This window comes from Periplaneta americana, chromosome 8 (genome assembly GCF_040183065.1).
Source record: "Periplaneta americana isolate PAMFEO1 chromosome 8, P.americana_PAMFEO1_priV1, whole genome shotgun sequence".
Classification (NCBI taxonomy): Eukaryota; Metazoa; Arthropoda; class Insecta; order Blattodea; family Blattidae; genus Periplaneta; species Periplaneta americana.
The window spans coordinates 62,049,420-62,073,597 of record NC_091124.1 but is presented as its reverse complement, the minus strand read 5'-3'; the positions used below and the strand labels follow the sequence as shown (position 1 = coordinate 62,073,597).

At 36.6% G+C, this 24,178-nt stretch overlaps 1 protein-coding gene across 4 annotated transcripts in view; it reads right to left on the bottom strand.

Moving 5' to 3' along the window:
* The window catches only part of Polr2H (DNA-directed RNA polymerases I, II, and III subunit Rpb8), a 603,575-nt gene that overhangs the window by 387,801 nt on the left and 191,596 nt on the right, over positions 1-24,178 (bottom strand). The window contains exon 2 of one of the 4 annotated variants that reach the window (XM_069832960.1): positions 22,700-22,778. The exons of the other annotated variants lie outside the window; for them this stretch is intronic. The gene's annotated coding sequence lies outside the window, so the exon portion shown is untranslated. The remainder of the gene's footprint in view (positions 1-22,699; positions 22,779-24,178) is intronic. 4 annotated transcript variants of the gene reach the window in all.

Sequence of the window (24,178 nt, the reverse complement as noted above, 5' to 3'; positions counted from 1 at the left end):
AATGATTACGAGTGAATCGGTATTTTGCGCTGTTGGCATGCGCGCTGTAAATAAACTACCGTTATTGATCAAGTAAAATTTCTGGCATTTCATGTTCTTTGTTCCAGGACGAATAAAACTGTTTGTTAGATATTGAACACCAATGCCACGTGTCCACTATTTTATGTCTAGATATAAATATAGACAGACGGTATGCCAAGAGTCACCTCCGGTGCTATGGAATGACGAAGAAATGGAAAATTGTTTATATAATAATTTAGAGGCCTAATATGGGGAAACGGGAGAACCCAGAGAAAGACCCCAACTGGGACCTTTTCCGCCACAAGTGTTACAATAGACCAATCTTTACAAATATCGTATTTTACTTGTTTTTAGGAAAAAAAATCCTCCCTCCTAATTAGGAACGACTGGTTTATATTGAAAAAAGGTTGAAAAACGTTGGATTAGATTGATGGAGAAGATCAATGGCCTCATCGGAAATCGAACCCGTGATCTTCCGGCTTGCAGCCCATTTAAATTCGTACTTTGTAACCTGGAAAAGGCTAGATAAGTTTTTTACAGCGTTCTCTTTTGGAATGTGCATCAAAAGCGCCATATTACTTGTTTCCTAACATTTCTGAAAGCGCTCGGTGTATCGGCCTACATATTACAAGCGCCAAAATAGACATTCTACCTCCTCCTGACGTAATGAACAACGTAATACAGCATATACGACCTCTGGCTGCGTAGTATATTTGTTTAGTCCTACAGGTGATCTGCTGACGTCTGCTGCATAGGGCCAACCTCTCCCAAAACCACGAATGGAGCCAAATCTTTCCATTGACGCCTCAAATCAAGTTTTTATTCAGACCGTCTATCAGTTCACATAATTACTTCCATTCTAAATCGCGTTCCGTCAGAAACCTATTCTAAATTAAACAGAACTTCCAAAATACCAAAATCCCATAAACTTGGAAAAAAAGAGAGCTACAGTTATTGTACTAGCAAGGAACAGTTTCTCCAAGACAGGGATTTCTTAAAAGTATTCGTCTGGCACTCCAACAATTACTTGCGATTCTGCGAATAGGGATCTTTCATCTACAAAAGACATTTTTCCTTATCAAGACTTCATGTAGAAAAGGATCTAATAGGCATTCGAGGAAACGGTGTTATACGTTGAAGCTATAAGCACATACACATGCAACCAGTTATGAGTACCTAATAAAACGATAAAGGTACCAGTCTGGACTATAATTCTTATTTACGTTTTAGTGTTCGGTACATAAATTTGTTATTCCAGTAAAACACAATTTTAACGTAAGTGACATTCATTCACTTCAAGTCTTCATACAGAGAAATTAATTCACGTACACAAGTGGCAAAAAAAAAAAACCGGACCGACGGAATAATCAAAGTCCCCGAAATGAGCCACTGCGCATGCCACGCCCGCATTCACAAGATAGCGAATAATCTATTGAAATTGTTGCAGTTTCGACTGCTGACGTAGCCCATTTCGAAAGCTATTAGAAAATAAGCTGGTAAAATTCATGTCCTGGGAATAATGAGTTAATTAAGTAGTAAAATATCGCTGCAATCGAAAAGTATTGGGAATAAATTTGAATAAGGAACAAAAGAAATTTCCTTCGAACCACGAAAATCTTAGTTACCAGTTTATCGTGCTCTGGAGTGAACAAGGCTCGAAAATCAGCTACAAGGGTTGGTCCGGTTTTTTTTTTTTTTTTTGCCGCTACTGTACATTACAAAGAGAAAGACTTGAACTACTGCCTACAAATCTCCCAAAAACAGGAAAACAAACTATGTTGAAGCAGACAAAAGGAAAACCAGAATTCTTGAAAGATATGATGAATATAAAGCTAATGATGACATACTTCGTTACTTACGAGCTATTACTCACAATACAACTGACAATTTATTTTAAATTTCTATGGCATTAATTGTTTTGAAATACCGGTATATATATATATATATATATATATATATATATATATATATATATATTACGCTTTGACTTCCTTGGTATTTAGTGTTTGGGACAAATGTTTTCACGGTAGTCTGTACCGAATTTATCACGGTACAAATTGTGCTTGGTACGAAATGCGTGGTACGAATTCCCTGGGACAAATTGTCGCATAATCAGCCATACATTAGACTTATATACATTAGCTCAATATGCTCCCTATACGCATTTATTGTTTCAGACCGACTGGTATCCCGGATGGTATTCTTCAATCCGATGCTGATAGGAGGACCATACTGCCTCAGCTTTGCCCAATCCTCAGACGAATACCTGAAAAGCCTTGAGGCCCGAGGTCCCAAGCTCTCAAATTTTATAATCAATAACGTCCAACACTTCACTCTACTTAAACTATTGCAAATGCTAGATGAAATGAGGGGGGGAGCTGAAGAGTGCTGATGCACGAGAGAGAAACGGGAATAGTCCGAGGAAAACGTTTTGCAGCTTCTGCTTTGACCACCAAAATTTCCATTACGATCAGGCGGGAACCGAACTCGCGCCGCTTGGATAGAAGACCAGAGCGGTTAAGACCACAGCTTATGACGACAAAGAGCAAACACGGTCGCCCACTTCCTTTGCCAAAATATAAATCTTAAGAACCCACAATACGGTACGAAGTACAGTACACATCTGAAAAAAATAAGTGAACTCGCGTGCAAATAAATTTTCGTAAAAAGCCAATGTAAACAGTTGCTGATGCATGGGGCAAATCGATGACGAAAGCTCTGATGGTTCATTAATTTCAAGAGCGTATAGACAATCCTAGAACAACCTGTCACTGTGTCGTAAAGAGGAAAAGAGAAGCGGAATTGTATAACCTTGGCCTTGATCTTGAGGATTGGCTCGGAATATAAATAGAAAAGCGAAAGCTCGACCACACTGCGCGCCAGCTTGCACCAGAGCTGTGCACAGAGGCAAGAGCCGGAAAACGAAAACGCAGTAAGAGCAGCGCGGCCTAATAATAGTGCCGCCTCCTCCTCCTCTCTCACTGCGGCAGCGGCGTAGATTCCTCAATTAACAAATAACTAAATTTCATATTACTACGAATGAACAAAAGTCGTCGTTGATTCCCCGCGGTGGTGTAATGGCTACTACAACGTGTACCAAAACGGTTGTCCTATTTCGAGAATTTTTTGTAAGCGTAACATAAATGACACAGCAATGGCACAAATATAATATAGGTCCCACAAGCAGGGAATACCGACGGAAGGAATACGAATGAAACAATGCGATAAGGAAGAGCGGGCGACAGGAAAGGTCAAGAGATAGCTGAATGATATTCAAGAGTACAGTCGGAAGAGAAATGACATTGATAGAATCAGTCTTGCGTTGTGATAGTTATATTACATATGTTGCGCGTTTAATTAGCTCCGAATTTTTCTCTTGCTACGTTCTTTATTTCCACAGCGATGTCCTCATTTGTTCATCTTCTTGGAAGAGACAGTACTTCCATCGGCCCGTACGTCTCGTCCCCTCGGCGTGCCCCATACTAGAGATGGGATAAATTGTTCATTTTAAGAAACAGTTTCGACTGTAATTGTTTCACGAACGAAGCTGTTCCAAAATAACAGTTTCATAAGAATATGTTTACAATATCAGTGCCAAGTGTTCCAACTGTTTGAACTTTTCATCTGCTTCGGGAACATGTTTTAAAGCCCTTGAATCGTCTTTAAATCAGCTGTTCAGTGTATTATAACAACGAAAGTCATTTTTCGTAGATCACTGTTAAAGAGTACAGTAAATAACTACAATTCAAAATAATTCGATTTTAGTAAAAATAGTAAAATAGTTTAATAACGATGACATTAGCCGATGATATTTTTCGCGGTATATTAATAATTAACACTATGTTAGGGCGCCATGAACATATCCTCCATCAATGGACAGCTAATAATTTGATTCGTACAATTAAATTGCGCGATCCTACATAGGCTACTGGATAATATTATATCTACCTTCGACTGGAGGTCAATGACAGCGCTACACGTGGCCTTTGCAGACAGCAAAGAAATGAGAAACTGTTTAGAAATTGAACTGTTACCTCTTGGAACCATGTGGATCGTTGGAGCAGTGTAACACTCTTTGGAACATTGGAACAGGTTATTTCACGAAACTGTTTCGTATCTAAACAGTTTTAAATAAACTGTTCCAGCTTTTTTTTTACCCATCTCTACTACATACACACGTCAAAACAGACAACTACGCCACCATTGCTTTTCGGTAATCGTTTCTTGCGCGAGCTCTTTTTTTTTTATAATAGAACATTTCTTAAACTTTCATTTGCAACTTCCAGAATGGCACAGTTCTAACTACTGCCCCTAGAGGAGACTTGAGTTTATAGAAATGACAATCAGCGCCGAGTAAGCGTTAGGCGTGTTGGGATTTTATTCCACCAGTATGCAGCAGTGTCATTTTTGAAGTTCAATAAAGACCCAACAGATGTGAAACTACTGTGCCAGGGAATTCTTATCTGGACATGTTAAAACATTAACTGATGTTACAGCTCTTAGAGTTATAGTGCCGATTTCATCTATCAACAAAATGGCGCTTCGCTTCACTGCTACCATGACATCCGGAAATTCCTGAACGTCCCAATTAACAAACAGATGAATTGGTTTTGCGCGGAACGACAATCACATACTCTCCTGGCCTTCTCGTTCCCCTGACCTTTTAGGGCCGGCCGTCATATTCGCAATGACGTATATTGAATTCTGTCCGTCAGTAGCAGTTTGGGACGACCAACTTATTTCTTGTCGAGTATACTGAAAGTTGTTTTAAATTTTTGCAATAATTTTGCTACATTTTGGTATGATGGTTTTGAAATGTCAGGAAGATAACGATGATAATACACAATAATGTTATCTTCTTCTACTCTTACTCAACTCAATATAAATAACTCAATAGCTTCAAGTAATAGACGCAGGGCCGGATTTAAGTATAGTGCCGCCCCTAGACAGTGCTAAAATTTGCCGCCCCCCAACTCCCACAAACAGTTTATGAGCAGCTGTTATACAAGTTATGCTTAGTTTAAATTAGTTTTTTTTTAATGAAATGTTGCAATGCATAACACAACAAATTCCTGGAATCAAAACACATGCTTCTTACTTGTGAATTATTTCCTTTGCACTTTATTCACAGAGAAAGCATTGATGATGTCATGAAGTCGATCTGACGAAGCACATCAGACTCGATGCAAAGAAGCTTATTCATTGTTGAAACAAAATTGATCTGTGAAAGGCAGGTTGTGGTTTATTTCTAACACTGGTTTTGTTGGTGGTGTAATTACTCGTATTACGAGTATTTCTTACTTCGATAGAAAATACAGAGTAAACTGAAAAATAAACTGCAACTCTTTGGGGAATAAACCTTTCATATCGAATTATACAGTGCACATGCTGGAAAATGATTAAATAGTATTGTTGACGGTATATAAATTGGAAATGTAACTGAGAGTTGTGGTTACTATTCAAAGTGATAAATAATAAACACACATCCAATTTGATTTTCAACAATGAATTCTTGTTTACAGGAGCAGTTAAATTTAAGCACCTTCATAGTAGAATAACATGATACCATACCGGAATTACAATATAGGCCTACTTATGCAGTTGCACACTTTCCTTTTACTTTTGCCGCTACCGCGACAATGCGATAATAAAACAATATTCGGCTTCCACAAGACGTTCAAGAACAAACTACAGAAAAGATTTACCAACAAGTGCTTTAAAAACAAATTTCACTGTAAAATGGGGGGGGGGGAAGAAAAAAAAAAGAGAGAGAGAGAAAAAAATGCCGCCCTCCTGGAAATTGCCGCCCTAGGCAACTGCCTAGGTTGCCTAGGCCTAAATCCGGCACTGAATAAACGAAACAAAACACAAACAATAGCATTGTTGTTTTACAGTACCATGGTCTACTTCAATTTATGTAGGCCTACTGTATTTATTTTACGTATTCCACAGAAACTAATCATGAGAATTCTAGCAGTACAAAAGCGGAATATGTGCTGCCAACCTAACAGTACAAATGAAAAAGGTCACTCAGATTACGGACATCTTGAAGGGAACACTACTTTGAAAATAATTATTTCAGTTTTACAAATGCTAATGTTTCCCATTTATCAACGATAAAATTATGTAGATAAATAGAAGAAACTATAGGAACAGTATTAAAAAAAAACTTACATTTTCTACAAAAAAGCTAACAATTACCAACACAGAAATTATAAGAATAGTATTAAAAAACTTGAATTTTATAAAAAAAAAAGCTAACAATTACCAACACAGAAATTATAGAAATAGTATTTTAAAAAAAACTAGGGTTGTATTAAAAAAGCTAACAATTACCAACACAGAAATTATAGAAATAAAAGCTATCAATTACCAACACAGAAATTATAGAAATAGTATTTAAAAAAAACTAGGGTTGTATTAAAAAAGCTAACAATTACCACACAGAAATTATAGAAATAGTATTAAAAAAAACTAGGGTTGTATTAAAAAAGCTAACAATTACCAACACAGAAATTATAGAAATAAAAGCTATCAATTACCAACACAGAAATTATAGAAATAGTATTTAAAAAACGTGGATTTTATAAATAGTATTAAAAACTTGAATTTTATAAAAAAAAAAGAGCTAACAATTACCAACACAGAAATTATAGGAATAGTATTAAAAAAACTTGAATTTTATAAAAAAAAAAGCTAACAATTACCAACACAGAAATTATAGTAATAGTATTAAAAAACTTGAATTTTATAAAAACGCTAACAATTACCAACACAGAAATTATAGAAATAGTATTAAAAAAACTTGAATTTTATAAAAAAAGAGCTAAAAATTACCAACACAGAAATTATAGGAATAGTATTAAAAAACTTGAATTTTATAAAAAAGCTAACAATTGCCAACAAAGAAATCATAGAAATAGTATTAAAAAAGCTTGAATTTTATAAAAAAAAGCTAACAATTACCAACACAGAAATTATAGGAATAGTATTAAAAAACTTGAATTTTATAGAAAAGCTAACAATTACCAACACAGAAATTATAGGAATAGTATTAAAAAAACTTGAATTTCATGTAAAAAAAAAGCTAAAATTACCAACACAGAAATTATAGAAATAGTATTAAAAAACTTGAATTTTATAAAAAAAGCTAACAATTACCAACACAGAAATTATACAACACAGACATCATAGGAACAGTATTTAAAAAAAAAACTTGAATTTTATAGAAAAAAGCTAACAATACCAACACAGAAATTATAGGAATAGTATTAAAAAAACTCGAATTTTATAAAAAAAAAAAGCTAACATTTACCAACACAGAAATTATAGGAACAGTATTAAAAAAATATTTGAATTTTATAAGAAAGCTAACAATTACCAACACATTAAAAAGAAAATAAGCCTATCATAAATGGCAATGAGCTGTGACATCAAAATAAGTATGTTTAATCACATTGGAACAATAAATATGTACCTACCTCAAAGGAAACAAGAAGGATAACCTTTTGAAATCTGTCAAGTCATGACTGTTCCCGTCTTGCTCTATGGACCCGAAAACTGGACTCTGACCAAGACGGGGGAAGAACATTGAGTCGGCAGAAATGAAGTTCTTGCGATATGTAGCAGGCTATATACACTTCAAGACAGGAAAAGCAGTGACGATATATGCCAAGAATTAGGGATCTTCACTGGCGTGACTGTATGGACGATCAGACGGCGCTCGTATCCCTAAACTAAATATTACATTATCGACCAATAAACGAGAAGAAAAGGTCAGGGGCGTACGATAAAGCAAGCATTCACGAACCACATTCATAATATGGCTTTAGTCGTTTACTTTAAAGCTCTGAGGTTCGGCTCAATTTCAACCACTCGCTCCATTGAACACTTCTTTCTCTTCTTCTTTCTGATATTTATCACACTCACACGCCGCCTTTGTAGTTTAGTTGGCAGAGAACTGGCAACGATAGCGGACCAGAGGACAATCTCGGCGATGACGGAGTTGTATTTGTGGTGGACAAAGTCAAGGTTGAAAGTTTCTTCTCAGGATTCTCCCGTCTTTTCCTCATCATTCCACTAACACTTTTCACAAATCTCCTTTCATTATCATCCCCGTGTTCAAAAATAGTGCGCCACTGTGTTTACGTAACGTCGAATCCACCGTCCATCACGGTGGCTGTTTCTCGCGGTTTATCGAAAGATTGGTAGATGGAAGTGATGGTGAATTTTAGGCGACTCATCTGCATCGGAAGCACTGGAGCACCCTTGAATCTCACTCCTGGTCTGGACATGACTCATGTAGATCTAATCCATATGGTATAATATGGATTTGATGTGTGATGTGACGGATGATGGAACCAGCTTAACCTGGCAGACCAATCGGCACGCAACTCACTCCATCACGGCTGTACAAAAACCGTATAGGTCATTCGTGATCTCGTGAAACAAAATGCACTCGTGCGCCGTAGCTCATAGTAAGAATCTTATGGTGGGGGTAAGAGAGCTAGCTACCTGCAAGTCGAAGCGTAGCGAGGGAGAGAAGCTTCTCAGTCCACTTTTTCCTTCCCCTCACGCGCAGGTAGGCTTTACGAGATACCGAATGGCCTCTAGTTAGGCTTCAATGCTGCCCAATAAACACCTTTGTATCGCTACAGTTTCATTACATTTCTTATAAGTCTTCTTGAAGTCCACTTAACATTAGGTAGTAATTTGAACTCTGGAGTGAAATACACTATCGTCCATTTTGGGTACATCCACACATTTTTTTTTATTACATATTTGTAGGCACCACATCCTTTGTCCTTGGTTGGTCTTGAGTTTTCCTTGCGTAGCACTCATTTGCGTTTTAATTGTAGAATTTTGGTATTCATATACAATATATGAGAACAGTTGGTCGTCAATCTCATTCAAACTCTTAAGCTAAGTTAATTTAACTAACCTAATATCACAGTCTAGTATATACAGTCACGAAGCTTGAGTTTATGAGGGTGCTAGGAACAATAGACTGTGCAGGTACTATTTCGCATTGTCTGTAATGAGGCGATAGTAGCGATCCTAGTGGTTAGCAACTATCTATGGATGCATATTTACTACGTACTGAGCTTCGTGACTATATACTAGACTGTGCTAATTTTGTCATTGAATATATTCGTTGGAATATTTTATTTTAACGTGAAACGTTTAAGCCGAACCCTATACACGGATAAAATTGTCCCATTATCTTGTAATACGATGATGTCGCTCGTGGTGTCATAGCAACTGAAATGTAAGTGGTTTTCCACGCCGCCCGTTTCGCTTTGTTCTATATTTATTGTAGTGATGTTTTCAACACAATAATCTGGAAATATAGGCCTACCTAATACCAAATAAATAGAGTATAGTGTTAAAGAAAGGACATATTGCATTTTTATTACTTCAATTCGAGTACAGGCCTAGACGTTTCACGCACTCATTGGGATTTCCTTAAATTTCCTGTCACTTCTTCAGACTTATGAATTATCATATCTGCTGCACGGCTTTATAATTTTAAATGTGTGTACCTAATGCCTAGCCACTTCACTTGCGTGATTCGGGTTCCGCATATTGCGGATATATGGTAGGACGAGCCACATTATGCATGTTGTGTACCTGGTAGAGAGTTATGTCGTGTACTAGGGTGAGTGTATGTGTAGGCCTAAGTGTAGTGTAGGGAGTGGGTGAGGATGATGATGTAGGGAGAAGGGGAAACCCGGTGCCGAACACGTACTCTATTCTTGTCGAATAGCACCAAGTGGTCCGCCAGGCTTAACGTCCCCGTCCGACGGACGAATCACTATCAACAGTGACATATGCCTTCTCTTCATATGCACTCCGGAGAGATTTTGGATTTAATCCAGGCATATTGGTGCACAATCTAGTGATTAGAAGTTTACACCGCCAGCTCTCCTAGTCCCAAGGTAGAAATTTTACATGAAAATGGCCTCGCCGGGAATCGAACCCGGGGCAGCTAGTCTGGAGACAGACGCGCTACCACAAAGCTAATTCGGCGGACTGTATAACTTTAAATGTAAATGACGGGACCTCCGACATCACTCAATCTGCGCGGTATGAAATTATTGTACAGGAAAAGCTCACGACTAACACGACGTAAAGAAAGGTGATTTAGGGGGTAACGTCGTGCATTACAGGTGGTATATTCGGTTTCAGGTTTGTCGAGTATGGTGAAGTTCGATATTCGCCGATGTTCGCTCTGCAGGAGGAGGCCTGTCGTGTTTCTTCTACCTTGTAATAAAAACTTTCACTACCCTCCACTCCTACCCCTTCATGTTTTAACCAATTAAGAATTTTAGCAGAGATACTGCGACTTTTTAAATTGGTTATTTAACGACGCTGTATCAAGTACGTGGTTATTTAGCGTCGATGAAATTGGTGATAGCGAGATGGTATTTTGCGAGATGAGGCCGAGGATTCGTCATAGATTACCTGGCATTCACCTTACGGTTGGGGAAAGCCTCGGAAAAAACCCAACCAGGTAATCAGCCCGAGCGGGGATCGAATCCGCGCCCGAGCGCAACTTCAGATCGACAGACAAGCGCCTTAACCGACTAAGCCACCCCCGTGGCCGCTATATTGCGATTACTTTTTCGTATGAAATAAAGACGAAGTCTGTAATGTCTTGGTTGCTCTCTCATACTCGTACATTCCAGGACACTATTAGGGGGACCTACATTAAATCTTTATGTATAAAATGGGTGGAACATTTCAATCCCTAAGAATGTCTATATTCAATTTGCTAACTCAGTAGGCATACAGGGTGGAAGTGAAATAACCCTGCAGATTGAAAGGGGCGATATAGTACACTTAAAGGAATATAAAACCTTACATTTTGTAATTAAATGCACGGTTAATTAGAAAATTAAGTTGGAAGTTTCAGCAGTTCGACAACATCGCCGCTAATACAGTAATCTTTCTTCTAGTAATGAAGATGTAAGAGGTCAAAGAACTCAGGTCTGTTTCTGTACGCGAGTCTCCCTTTCTCGCTACGACGTTGCAATCTGTTTGCAACGTTCAGTGACTTGAAATTAGTGTTTTTAAATTATATTTACAAGAAAACCGTCCACGCTATTGAAATACGTCAGAAGGATAAACTATTCTTTATTAGATTTTCTATCGATATGGACAAAAGTCACGGTTCTACTCGCAATAGTTATAACTCGACCGAGGCGAGTGGAGCGGCGGGCGTAACGTGAACTATCACGATGCGGTATTACGAACGCAGGAGCAGTAGCGCCACGGCTCCGGGCTGCAGGACTCCACTGGTCTTGGTCGAGTAATACCGAATAAGAGGGGGGGGGGAAATTAGGAAAAACAATTTTTTTTCTGAGAAAACTATGAACTTTCTACCAATATGGTATTGCACTTTTTTGTTACATACAACATGAACTTTTCGCTCTGAAAATCTGCTGGGAAATTTCACTTCCATCCTGTATAACTTATTCTTAATTTCTTTGAAAATTTAACTCCATTTCTTACAATCGTTTCATGTATCGGCAAGACTGGTAAAAGATTCATTACTACACTATGTCATTGTGAGTCGAGTCAAGAGTTAAAATTTGTTTCCAATGAGTAAGTGAAGGACTTTGTAAATAAAATAGAGGCTTTCATGCATAAATTTACTGCAGCTGTCTTACAAAATCTGGCAACAAACATATCGAAATACAAATACTGCACGAGTATATCTCCGTCGGAGAATCCGTCTCGAGAAGTTGCCTTGGACCATGGTGTTTATTGATAACCTTCGAAGCAATAGGAACAAAAGACGGCGATAGTAACGTTTAAATTCATCATTGTAGGAAGAAAAGGTTAGTATAATGCAGTCAGACATGCATTAAGAAGGCCAAATCCGAATAAGCACAGTCTCCTTCTCTAAAACGTTATTCTTCAAGGCTATTACAATCGTCAAGGGTCGGAACGGATATAGGCCTAATCTCTAACGCGCCGATTTTCATAAGACTATATGTGAGGCGTGTAGTTGCAAAATCAGATACATCACTTTTTATTTCGAAAATGAGTTAATGTTATATTTCATATCTTCATATGATTCTACAACTGCTGTAGCACTGTTATCCTCAAAAGCCAGATATATCACAGGATTTGTATGATTAAAGAATAGTATTGGTTGCAAATCCTTCGTTCTTTGCAAACGTTTCTCCTTCATACTGAAAAATTATGTTTAGTGATGTATCTGTTTTGCAACTAAACGCCTCACGTAACAGTTTTTCGATGTATAAAAAAGTAACTACATTTGTAGAAGTAAACATTATGGAAAAAAATTTCAAAGTATTTGTTTTTTTCAAGGAGCAAGATATGCGTATAGTATTAAGAAAATGGTAAAGGACATTTTTTCTGAATAGGTGCCCACTTCGGCCTAAACGTTCCACGTTAAAGAACAAAGGAAAGCACTGCTAAGAGTGTTCTATTTACACAGTGGATTGCAGGAAATTTCAATTCCTCTGTTGATGGCAGGGTTATTTTCTGCCGACTCTGCTCAAAAGGAGGTATGTAGTATGCATTTTCATTTTGCTGTCATTATTTTCACAAGTTCGATGTGAGAATTAAGAGACATAAGGTACAAGAGCCATATTCCGACACTCTAAGCTTTGAAAATTTATATTTATTTTTTCATTCAACGTGGAAACTTTATAATTTGTATACGTTTAGTATATTTACACAAATACTGAGAAAAAAATATTTCAGGTACATACGTACAGTGAAATTCAAACAGTAGAACGAATTTGAAAAGTTTACAAAGTGTCGGAATTGCGACCCTGTGGTCCTAATTCCGACACATGATGTACCTTAATTCCGACACATAAACAAATTTAACAATAACCTTATGAAACATTAAGGCAGCCCTACATAAGTGAAATTAATTACTTCTAAACCATTTTCATTATATTTATTACTATAATTATCAAGTTAAATAAATCTGAACACATTCAATATGGTGACACAATACAAGCAGGATGATTTGAGAAAAAAAAAAAAAAACAAGGTAGAAAATATCAACACATATTCTTGATTGAAACTTTGGTACATAGAAACTGGATAGAAAAATCCTTTGACTGGAGAAATACATTATCAGTCTTCTTCACAATCAGGACAAACGAAGGATCCTCGAAAATCAGCACTTCTGTCAGCACATTCTTCATGCACATACTTCTTACACGTGCAGCACAATCGCATATCGGCGACTCTGTCCACCAAACATATTGTGCAAAACCAGCTTTCTTTTCTCTTTGAAGGCATTCCACTTGGTCCTGATTCTTGAAAATCCTGCACAGACGTAGTTTTACTGGGACTTTCGGAAATTTTCTTTGGAATTTTTGATGCTATAGTCTTTGGAAGATTCTTCGTTTCGTGAATAAGGATTTCACTATACGCTGAGCTTTTGCGTTCATAGCGGGACGTCTTGGCTTGGTTTTCTTCTCCTTAAGTTTGGGTGAAGTCAAAATTTATGTGAAGCTTGTTGACAGCCTTTCGTCATTCACAGCAGCTCCACTATCATTAGCACATTCAGTGACTGATGAGTTGCAAAGCTCACTGTTACCGTCACTCTCCTCGTCGGATTCTAACCCCTCTCTATCTTTTTTGGATGGTTGCAAAAAATATAAATCAGAGGGAGCGAATGCACTATCTGGTATTACCTCAAGGTTAAATGAACAGATCCTAGTGGCCCTAAACCCAGACATGATATTGTTAGGAGTCATGGACTTCAACCAAACGTCGGAAAAATTCTCCCAAATCTTGCTTTCGTAATGGTTCTTTCGCCATGATTGCTCCAGTACCGCAAAACTGCAGGATCCCAGTATTGTTCGAAGGGTCCGAAAACTGCCTTGTCTAGAGGCTGCAATTCGTGTGTGCAATCACTCGGCAAGCAAAACAATATTATGCCATGCTCATCTGCTACATCAACGATATTGGCATCAAGGTGAGATTTTGCACCATCGAAAATGAGCAAAGATTTGTCGACAGATTTAAATTTAGCAAAATGAGCTAGCCATTTAATAAAGACCTGACACGTCATTGAGCCCTTTTCTGTCATTTCAATAACTGTGTCTGGGGGCATGTCATCATCCCATTCCGGTCGTCTCCTTTTTAGCTTGAAGAGAATCATGGGAGGAATTGCTTGACCTACTGCGTTGCAACAATCTACAATTGTTATTTTTCTCCATGTTCTGGTGCAATCAAATGTAAGCGTTTAGTGCCTTTAGTAGCAAAAACTTCCTGTGTGTGATGAAGAGTCAATCGACACCCCTTCTCATCGATAATGTAAATATTCTCAGGTTTTCCCATAAATCCATGTTCGATCATTATGGCTTCCAGTTTATCAAAATAGTCTTTCACAATTACACGATTTAGTTTCATTGCCCTGCCCTGGTTCAAAGTTTCCGCTTTCCTTTTTGACACATCTTGATGCCGCTTTAGAAATAATTTCATCCACTTCCTACCAGCTAACCCTAAGTTTTTATTAAAATTATTCTTTATGCCGTTTATTTCACTAAATATGAAAACAGTTCTTTTCACAAGTTTACTAGTCAACGGCATCCCTACATCTGCAAGTCGGAAAAGTCGCTACACAAATTCTCTTTCTTGCGCGAAGCTTAAAAGTGCAGGACGACCAATATCTTTCTTCTCAGCCCCGGCATTGACATGATACTTAAGCATGTCCCTAGCTATACCGTAGCGTGTAGCAGCTGTGTTAAGAGGCATACCATTCTTCACAGTTGCAACAGCCCGTGCCATTGCATCCTCAGGAATTTTCACTAGTGGCTTACCCATAATCTAAAATAAAGAAGAGGTATTAAAGATAACGAATTTTGTACCTAATTTCTGAGCTAAGCATGCAGTAATTTTGGTAAAATGCATTAATACTGCTAAGTATGCCGTTCCAACGCTAAAGAGCATTAAATAACTCGAATTTATATTGGGATGCTTTATCATAAATCCTGTAGTAGGCATAACTGAAGTCAGTGCAACAGGGTTCACAATTCCGACATGTGTCGGATTTAAGAGCACCTCGTTTGCTGTTACTAATCGCGCTATTACACAATCCATATCGATAGATTCTGAAATTAATGAACGTCATATTAAACTACAATACTTTACACTGTGAATGATGTCCAATATGAATTACATACCTTTGTCAAAAGCAGAATACTCAGTAAAATATGCTTCCTTCAGACAATACTTCTATCACACAAAATGTCTACTCACGCTCTGACCGGCAGAGAAACGCTTCTGCAAACTTGTTTATCACGGAACTGATATTGCTCTAAGACTTCTTCAAGAAACTGCAGTCCTCTGTCGGTTTAGACCACAAGTTTTTGCAGCAGAGCCCACTGTCGTAATTAAGACCATGTCGGAAAATAGCTCACCTACCTTATATTTAAGAATGTACCCAGGAAGAAGATGTTTTACTTTAGATAGGCTTAACCCTCAAGATAAATTTAATAACGTACAACCACTTTAATTTGTAATTAATTTTAAAAATGGTTTCGGATGAAGTGACATATTAGGTCTTTGTTATTTTTAAATTGTAGTTCAGTTTCATCTTGTCTTGTCTCAGTGGTGGTGGCCCTGCACCATGCTGCCATATCCTATTCCACAAAAATATGGTATAAGGTAAAGTTGCCTATTTCCGTGATACCTCTAATCCCGTGATTTTTTTTTAGACAAATCGCAATATAGCGAACGTAGAAGCTCCGCCCTCGACCCCTTCCACTTTTCCCCATACTAGCTCATCAGACACGCTACGTGATAGGCGAGTGTTTGTGTCGAATGCACATTTCATGTGGGTGGGGATAACTTCCCCTACTAGCGTTCGCTATATTGCGATTTATCCACTTTTTTTTTTTTAAATTGAATGCCAATCAAAGCTTTGTCGTTCGACCGTAGCGTCAGACATCTTTCTGGAAAGACTGCATCTTTCGCCTACTTTCGAAACATTTGTGAACTTCCTAGCAAAATACCCAACCCCGTAATATTCAGTGAAAAAACGTATCACGGAATTAGGCAACTTTACCCTACTACATTACAAATTACAACTGAAAGATATTGTAAAGTATGGCGTTATAACGTTATGTTCCACAAAATTATGTATAACGCCGTACATTATTAGTAAATATGTACAAGTAATGTCTTAACAATGATTACGTAAATACAGGCTGCTTGCATTAGTACCTTAAGCCCACAACAAGGATATGTTCAGCTCTCTTATTTTTAAAATTGTATTTAAGGAACTGTGGCAAAAATTCATTGTTTCTTGTTCACGTTAACGCTTCTTTAAAACTTCAAAAAAAAAAACTTTCTTAGTTGAAACATTAAAACTGTTATAAAATATTTGTATGTTACGTTTTATTTAACGACGCTCGCAACCGTCGAGGTTATATCAGCGTCGCCAGTGTGCCGGAATTTTGTCCCGCAGGAAAAACTGTTATAATTTTAAAGAGATTATGTAACTTATGACAGACGGGTCCCGTTTCGACACCGGTGTGGTGTCATCTTCAGTGTCTTTCGAACTACTGCTGCTCCAGCTGATCTTGTTTCTTATTTGCGTTCGTCAGTTGTAGGGATAGGAGGGAGTGTAGCTGTTATGGTGGGGGTGGTTGTTTGTGTGTCGTATAAAATTATATCGAATAATGTATGGACATTGAATTGCAATTGTGTATTAACTATATGTTGTGGGTGTGTTATTGTGTGCTTGTATACAGTATTTCGTATTGTTCTAATATGTTTAACTGTGGAAATTTTTGGTGTGATGTGTAGTATTTCCATAGGCCTACCTGTTTCTATGTTATTGTAGTCGTGATTGTTGTTGGTAATATGTTCTGCGTAATTTGATGTGATGTAGGGTTTAGTTATAGCTTTAATGTCTTCATTGTACCTTGTTTGAAAGGATCTTCCTGTCTGTCCTACGTAAAAAATCCGGGCAGCTATTGCATTTTCATTTGTAAACCCCAGTTAAATTATTTATTTGTATGTTTGGTGTGATTATTTAGATATTTCTGCGTTATGTTATTTGTTTGAGGAATGAAAGCACTGTAATGTTTATTTTGTAACAGCCTGTACTCATGTGTTAGAAGTCTGGAGGTGTACAGGCCTCCACTTAGAGATGTATGAATGACATACTGCACAACAATGCAGAAAAAAGAAAAGTGATCCTGATAGCCTATAATGTGTAAACTTAAAGACGAGATTAAATAAAATAATTAGAATTTGCAGTTCATAAGATATCTTCAGGGAGGAAAGTTTAATATAAAAAAAAATTCTTTTAGCACTGTTACGCAGTTTTATTGATGTGTGCATGTGTTTCTGTACGAGAGACAAAAAAAAAAAAAAAGGAAGATTGTTTTAAGTTATACCCTATTATAATTTGTAGTAGACCTACAGTTCAAGTCTTACAACTCTGTTCGAAACATCGCGGTTATGGATGTAACACTGTAAGAAACATGCCCTCGAAAATACCTTCATTAAATGATCATATTCCGATAAACTGTACCACGGTATAACGGGGGAGGAGGTACAGTAAATGATGTCTTCCATAACCCCGTTATATGGGAATTCTATGGTTTTTCTTTGCCCCCCTCCCCCCAAGGAAACGATTCTCTCGATACGTAGCTATAATTAAATACATGATGAATTCAAGATGTGACAAAAAATAAAAAAGTTACTGTAAGATAGCATTTACTGCCTAATTAAGCGTCTCTTACCTTACAGTATACTTTAATGTATTTTTGCCTACGTAATTTAATTTCTTAGCGTCTATTAATTCGAACTCCAGTAATAAAGCATTGGATTGTAAAGAGCAATAGCGCAGGAAGGCAGATGGTGGGGGACACACGTGCCACAAAGAAATCGACGAGAAGGTCATACATTACAGTTTTATTCGTTCTATGCGAATTGTCCACGGACAGCATTCCTGCTTTGGCAGAGTGATTTATAAGCGAACAAACAGCCAGAATTCCACCATACACACTAAGTGTTCGAACAAAGCTAGTAAAATGTATCTGCACTGTATGGTCGACTTTATTGTCAACGTTTCCTCCGTTTATACAGGAACGGTTAATCAGGTCATGTCGAAACCTTCCGGCAAACTGAGCACACAGATCTTCATAGCAGACAAACATAAACAATTTGTTTATCCATATTGTGAGGATGTGAAAAATTATTTGGAATGTTGAATTAAGAAATAATGGCACGTACTTGGAGTAGCTGAGTTAATATCCTCCGTGAACGCATAACGTGTCACGTGACATGTGAGAGAAATTCATGCACACAACGACCTTCACCAGATGAGTTAGCACTATATACTCAAGGTCAAAGGCTACTCTATAATTTGTATTTTAAGCTATAAATTCACAGTTAGTAGCCTATGGGTAGCTAATTTTTTGTAATGCATATCTGCTGTGGAGGTCTAACAATTTGCGCAGTTTGAGGGAATGTTTCGAAATGAGCTAGCAGTTCTCTGTTAAACACTGTTTCATACATCACACAAAATTATACTCTAACCCACCACCGTTTCTCATAGTGTGGGTTCCGCGAGTCCTAAATGGTTTTTGTATTTTATTCAATAACAATAAAATGATACTATTTAATGCAGACTATACAAAAATCACTGAACCATGAATCGATAATAACATGAAATATCAACAATAATTATAATATGACATTATTATTATTATTATTATTATTATTATTATTATTATTATTATTAAACATCTAAAACCGAAAATAATATTTATAATTTATCACTTTTACGCTGGACTTTCTGCATATGCGTCCAACAAAAGAAATCGAAAGATTAAATACAGAAGCAGAAATAAGGGTAAAGCTTTCCACCATAAACAGACACAAAAATAACCTGCTGGCTTAAATCATCTCACTGAACATAGTTATTTAGATTTACTAGTTTTCACATATTCGTTGATTACTAGGTAAATATTTATAAAAAATAATACAGTGTCGTATCATAAAGATAATTGTTTTGTTTTTTTTTGTTTTTTTTTTTTTTTTAATTTCATAGTACAGAATAAAGAAAACCTGTAATTGCAATAAAATTGAAAATACAATACTATGACTATGTATGTGCATTATTAGCACATGTTTCACTTAAATAAATGTATAATAATAATAATAATAATAATAATAATAATAATAATAATTGCAAAACAAAGAAAAATGGTCCACAAAGGATCCGCGGTTACTCTATAATGTAGATCAAAGAAGTTCCGCGGTGTTAAAAGTTTAAGAAACGCTGCTCTAACCTATTGATGACAAACGTTATTTTCGAATTTATTTAAGATTACAATATTACCTATGTAATTTTTATAACTGTGTATATTTTAGCGGTACGGTAGCGAATAATCAGCAAATTAATGAACATTGTCACGATGGTTTTCAAAAGACCAACTAGTGATTAAATAAAGTATGAGTTTCGAATATTCATAATGAAACTGAAATAGTACATTATGCAACGAGCCTATAATGGTAGTAATTAAGACGCAAGTATGATTGCTTATGAAACGAGCGCAAGCGAGTTTCATAATTTTCATACGAGCATCTTAATTACCATTATAGGCAAGTTTCATATGACTTTTTATGCTCGACCATATTTCTAACTTGAAAGTATTCAAAATTATGGTTATGTGCGAACTGACCTGAATTGTGAGATGTGCGCAGACGCGAAAGTATTGATTTTTTCCGAGGCCGGATTTAATTGACTTTGGCACAGAATAAGATGAACATTACTCTGGTATAACCTGAAAATTGATTTAGAATTGAAAAACGAGATGACAAATTGAATTTATTTGAATATTATTTACAATTAGCTCTAATTATTATAGTAACAGAACATAACCTTCTGCGACAGTATTGGATTTCCAGCCTCCGTGACTTTTCGCTAATTCTCTTTCGATTGCATATCCGAGAATAATCGATACTTGCGGTTTTATAACGGTACAAAGCTGACTTGTCATTGGCTGAACACCTGTAAGCTGACTTGTCATTGGCTGAACACCTGTACTTTAATGACATGCATTAAAGGACTGCTACCAGGTGTATAATTACTACATTTCGGCACGGTCGAGCATAAATAATCTTAAGTCCTAAATGCGTACTGTATTTATTTAACATAACTACGAAGATATTTAATGAACAGGTGACGATAGCCCATTTTGAGCCCATTCAATGGAGTAAAGATTTCAGGCCACTTTTTCTGAGAGGGATGAAACAACAGAGAGAGGGTTTGATTTGCAATGTCACCAATTTAACTTTTCAGTGACGAATTTGGGTTTTTCAAAGTTTAGTCTAGCAGCAAAAAATAATTTTTCTCGATCAGCGAGTATTCTAGCTTTCTTCCTTCTTTAACAACAGAAACTTTATAGAATTATTTTAAAATTATTATCAATTTAAACACCGTATTACGCTGTGTAAACATTTTTTTGTAACGAGTCACTTATTTGTACAACGTTATAAGTAGACCACGGAACTTTATGCACTAAAAAAACCTGAAAATATGCATGCAACTATGCAGTAAAATTGTTTAAATATGCGCTAAAATTGAAATATATGCAGTAAATATACTCTTTGGTTTAATAATATGATTTAAATGAAAATAATTTAAAATAACTTCCACATTTATTATTTTGTCTATAAATGTATTAATTATTCATTTTACATATATATTTTAATTGGTACACTTTTAATTTTCTAACTTTCCATCTTTTTTAAAACTTCCTTTACCTTTCACGTAATTACTGTGGCAGTAAACAACCACGATTTCTTCAGGATCTTTACTGTGAAACTTCTACTCTTATCTAAGAGAATTAGTTTAAATGCCGAGAACGATCTCTCGACATCACATGATGTGAGAAGTGAGTTCACTGTCGCAGGTGTTTAAATACATTCAATTTTGTTTCTATTAAATAAGAACGCACTAGCAGCATTGTAGTCGCAACAGTTTCATAACCTCAACAATACGTGATTTTATTGTCGCATGAGTCTAAATACGAAATATAGTTCTACGAAATCAGAGTAAAAGTCTGAATGACATCTAGACGACACATATTTTCGCCCTGGCTCCTGAAACATCACACTTACACGGCTAGTATGTTAAGATGGAAAACGATCTAACTTATACCTGAGAGAAGTATCCATTGTCGTCGCAGCAATTTCATGTCCTCAACAGTAAATAACTAATTTATTGGTCTTATTTCTGACATAATAAAAAAAGAAAAGATGTCAATATATGGATTTAAATATGCAAAATAAAAAATATATGCATTTAAAAGGAAAAACCTTTAAAATATGCATTTACGCAATATAAAGTTAGCTTTATTCGAACATAAAACGCATGATCGGCCAAGATCCACTTTTACATTTTCAATATGCCAAATCAATAAAAACATGCAATTGCATGAAGTTCCGCAATCTATGGTCCGCTCCGGGAATCTGTAGAGTAACTTCACGCATATGGATGCGGAGTCTATCTGTCAGAGTGTATTGCGGGCAGCATCAGCTCGAAGCCGCTAAGGGGTAAGATGCTCGTGGTAGAAGGTAGAGTAGAGATCCAATCCCTGCAAGCGATTGCTAGCTTCGTTCAACCAACACCTCCCCCCAGAGCGATCATTGGCCCTAGCCCTCCCACATACCACTTGCGCAGAAGTCTTGTTTCGTCTTTCTAATCTACAGATACCTGGGAAGGACCTTAGTTATAAGTGTAACTCGTTTATCATATTCTAACCAGACCTAGAGAGATGTTTCGCAGTCGGCCTAAAGTACCGACTATAATCTACATCAGTTATTCCCATGGTGTGTGTCGCAAAATTTTAGAATTTAAAAATAAATTTTATGCCACCCAGAAAGTCTCTACAATGAAGCAGCAGAATTAACAAGGAAAACTGAAGGTTTTATATGTTTCGTGAGGGAAGTGAACCCAACTATACTGACAACAATCATCGTTTCTTGCACAAAGAGGCGTTAATTATTATAACTGTTGAGGGGGGATTATTAGAACTGGTGTTAAGTACGACTATTGAAATGATAAATTGCTTATGTAAAGACAGGACCAGTTAAGTCCAGAGTGTTTGGAAAACTGTGAGTGTATGGAAGCCGATTTATTGCTGCATTCTGAAACACACTGAATTTCTAGCGGGAAAGCATTGATGCGAGTGGTAGAATTTCAAGACGAGTTATTTTTTTTTAATTATAGTTGCTTTGCAATCTGTTCCAAAAGGAACATTCAGTAAATTTGTTGTAAGATTTGACAAGAAAATCTAAGAGTTGTCAGACAACTCTCAATACGAGCTTCTTATTTTTTTAGGACGAAAAGCCAGAGTATACAAGACCTTTAGAAGGTAAATTTTAGTATGTTAAACTAGCATATCTTTCTGAAATTTTCGAGAGATTAAACTTTTAAGTGCAAGCATGCAACACAGAACATAAAATATTACTTCAGTCACAAACAAAATTGAAAGATTTTGCAAAAAAAAAAGTTTTCGCAGTCTTATATTATTGTGCTTTCCTTCGTTGAAAGCTTTGAAAATCAGCTTATTCAAAATCAAAAAGAATGCCTGAAGAAGATAAGAACAAGGTACCTAAATGCGTTACAAATTTCAGTAACAAAATACTTCCCTACCTTGTCCGTTTCACAGTCGGAATGGGTGATTTTGCCTTTTAGTACATCTGGTGAGATCAGCATACACACTGCCACTTACCTATCAATGAGAAAAATTAGTTGTTAGATTTATAATGCGATTATAACATGGAAACAACATTTCTAGACACTTCAGTACAGTCCTTTTGAATTTATGCACGATGCCAATACCTCACAATCGCAAAGAGAACCATAACAATTTTGCTCCTGTTTTCAATGTCATACTTGTGCGAATCAGCATTTTCTACAATGCAAATAATGAAATCTATATAGAGAAACAGACTGAAGCATCTTGAATATGATTTGTATGTTGGCCTGTCAACTATAAGGCTACGTGTTGACGAACTATGTGAATACACCAAGAGCAGACTTCACATTAATTTTAATAAATACATTTTCAAAAATAATAAAAACTTTTATTGGACATCCAGTGTAGATGGGTCAGAAGTGGTGTCCTGCAATGTTCGAAATGAGAGAGGCAACCAAGGTATTACAAACTTCAACTTATTTCACATGGAAAACTAATCGCAAGATGTGCTAAAATTCTTTTAAACGGTTAAAACTTTAAGGGATGGGAGTGTAGGACAGCGAATATTTTTATAACAAGGTGGAACAAACACGATAGACTTCATCCTGCAAAGCGAACATCGGCGAATATTGAACTTCGCCATACTCGACAAACATGAACCGAGCATAGAGCCTGCAATGCACGATGCTATTCGGAACTGTAGACACTTAGGCCTACCACGCCTACCTTTGTCTTTCTGTAACGCCGCTCAACAAGATGCTTGTATTTAGATAAGAATGCGCCCGTTTTCGTGTTAACATTGGGCTATTTACACTTATGCCAGATACTGCATAGAAGTTGATAATATTATAATTACCGTTATTTATATTATTATTATTACTATTATTATTATTATTATTATTACTAATCAAAAACAAATAAGTGTGTCGCAATATAATGCGTGTTCAGACGTTCAGTAAAGTGTGTCGTCAGTCGAAAAGGTTGCGAGCCACTGCTCTGCAGGTAGGCCTATATGCCAATTTGCACAATTTGGCTTGTGAGCATTAGAGGTGAACAACGATAGAGAAAGCGAGACTAACAGCGCCCGCAAAGCCGAAAACCCGCACGACAATATTGACCACATCGCGTCGTTGACGTAAAGACTGCTCGTGAGTGTTTCGAGTCATCGAGACTGATCACTCCCGAAGTCCCGAACGCGTCAAGCACCCTTGAATCGCCAAAGTTGTTTATACCTGACTGACCTTTTTATCTACTTTGGCAACTGTTATATATGTATAAACAATCAAGTAGCCTATTTATAACATCATTTCTCCCTTTCAGTGTATAATATTCTGTTTCCCAGGCCCATATTAAAAGGATACGAATTTTCTTTTCATATGTTTGAGATCAAGTGTGCAATCTCACGTAAAAAGATATTAACGTTATGTTTTATG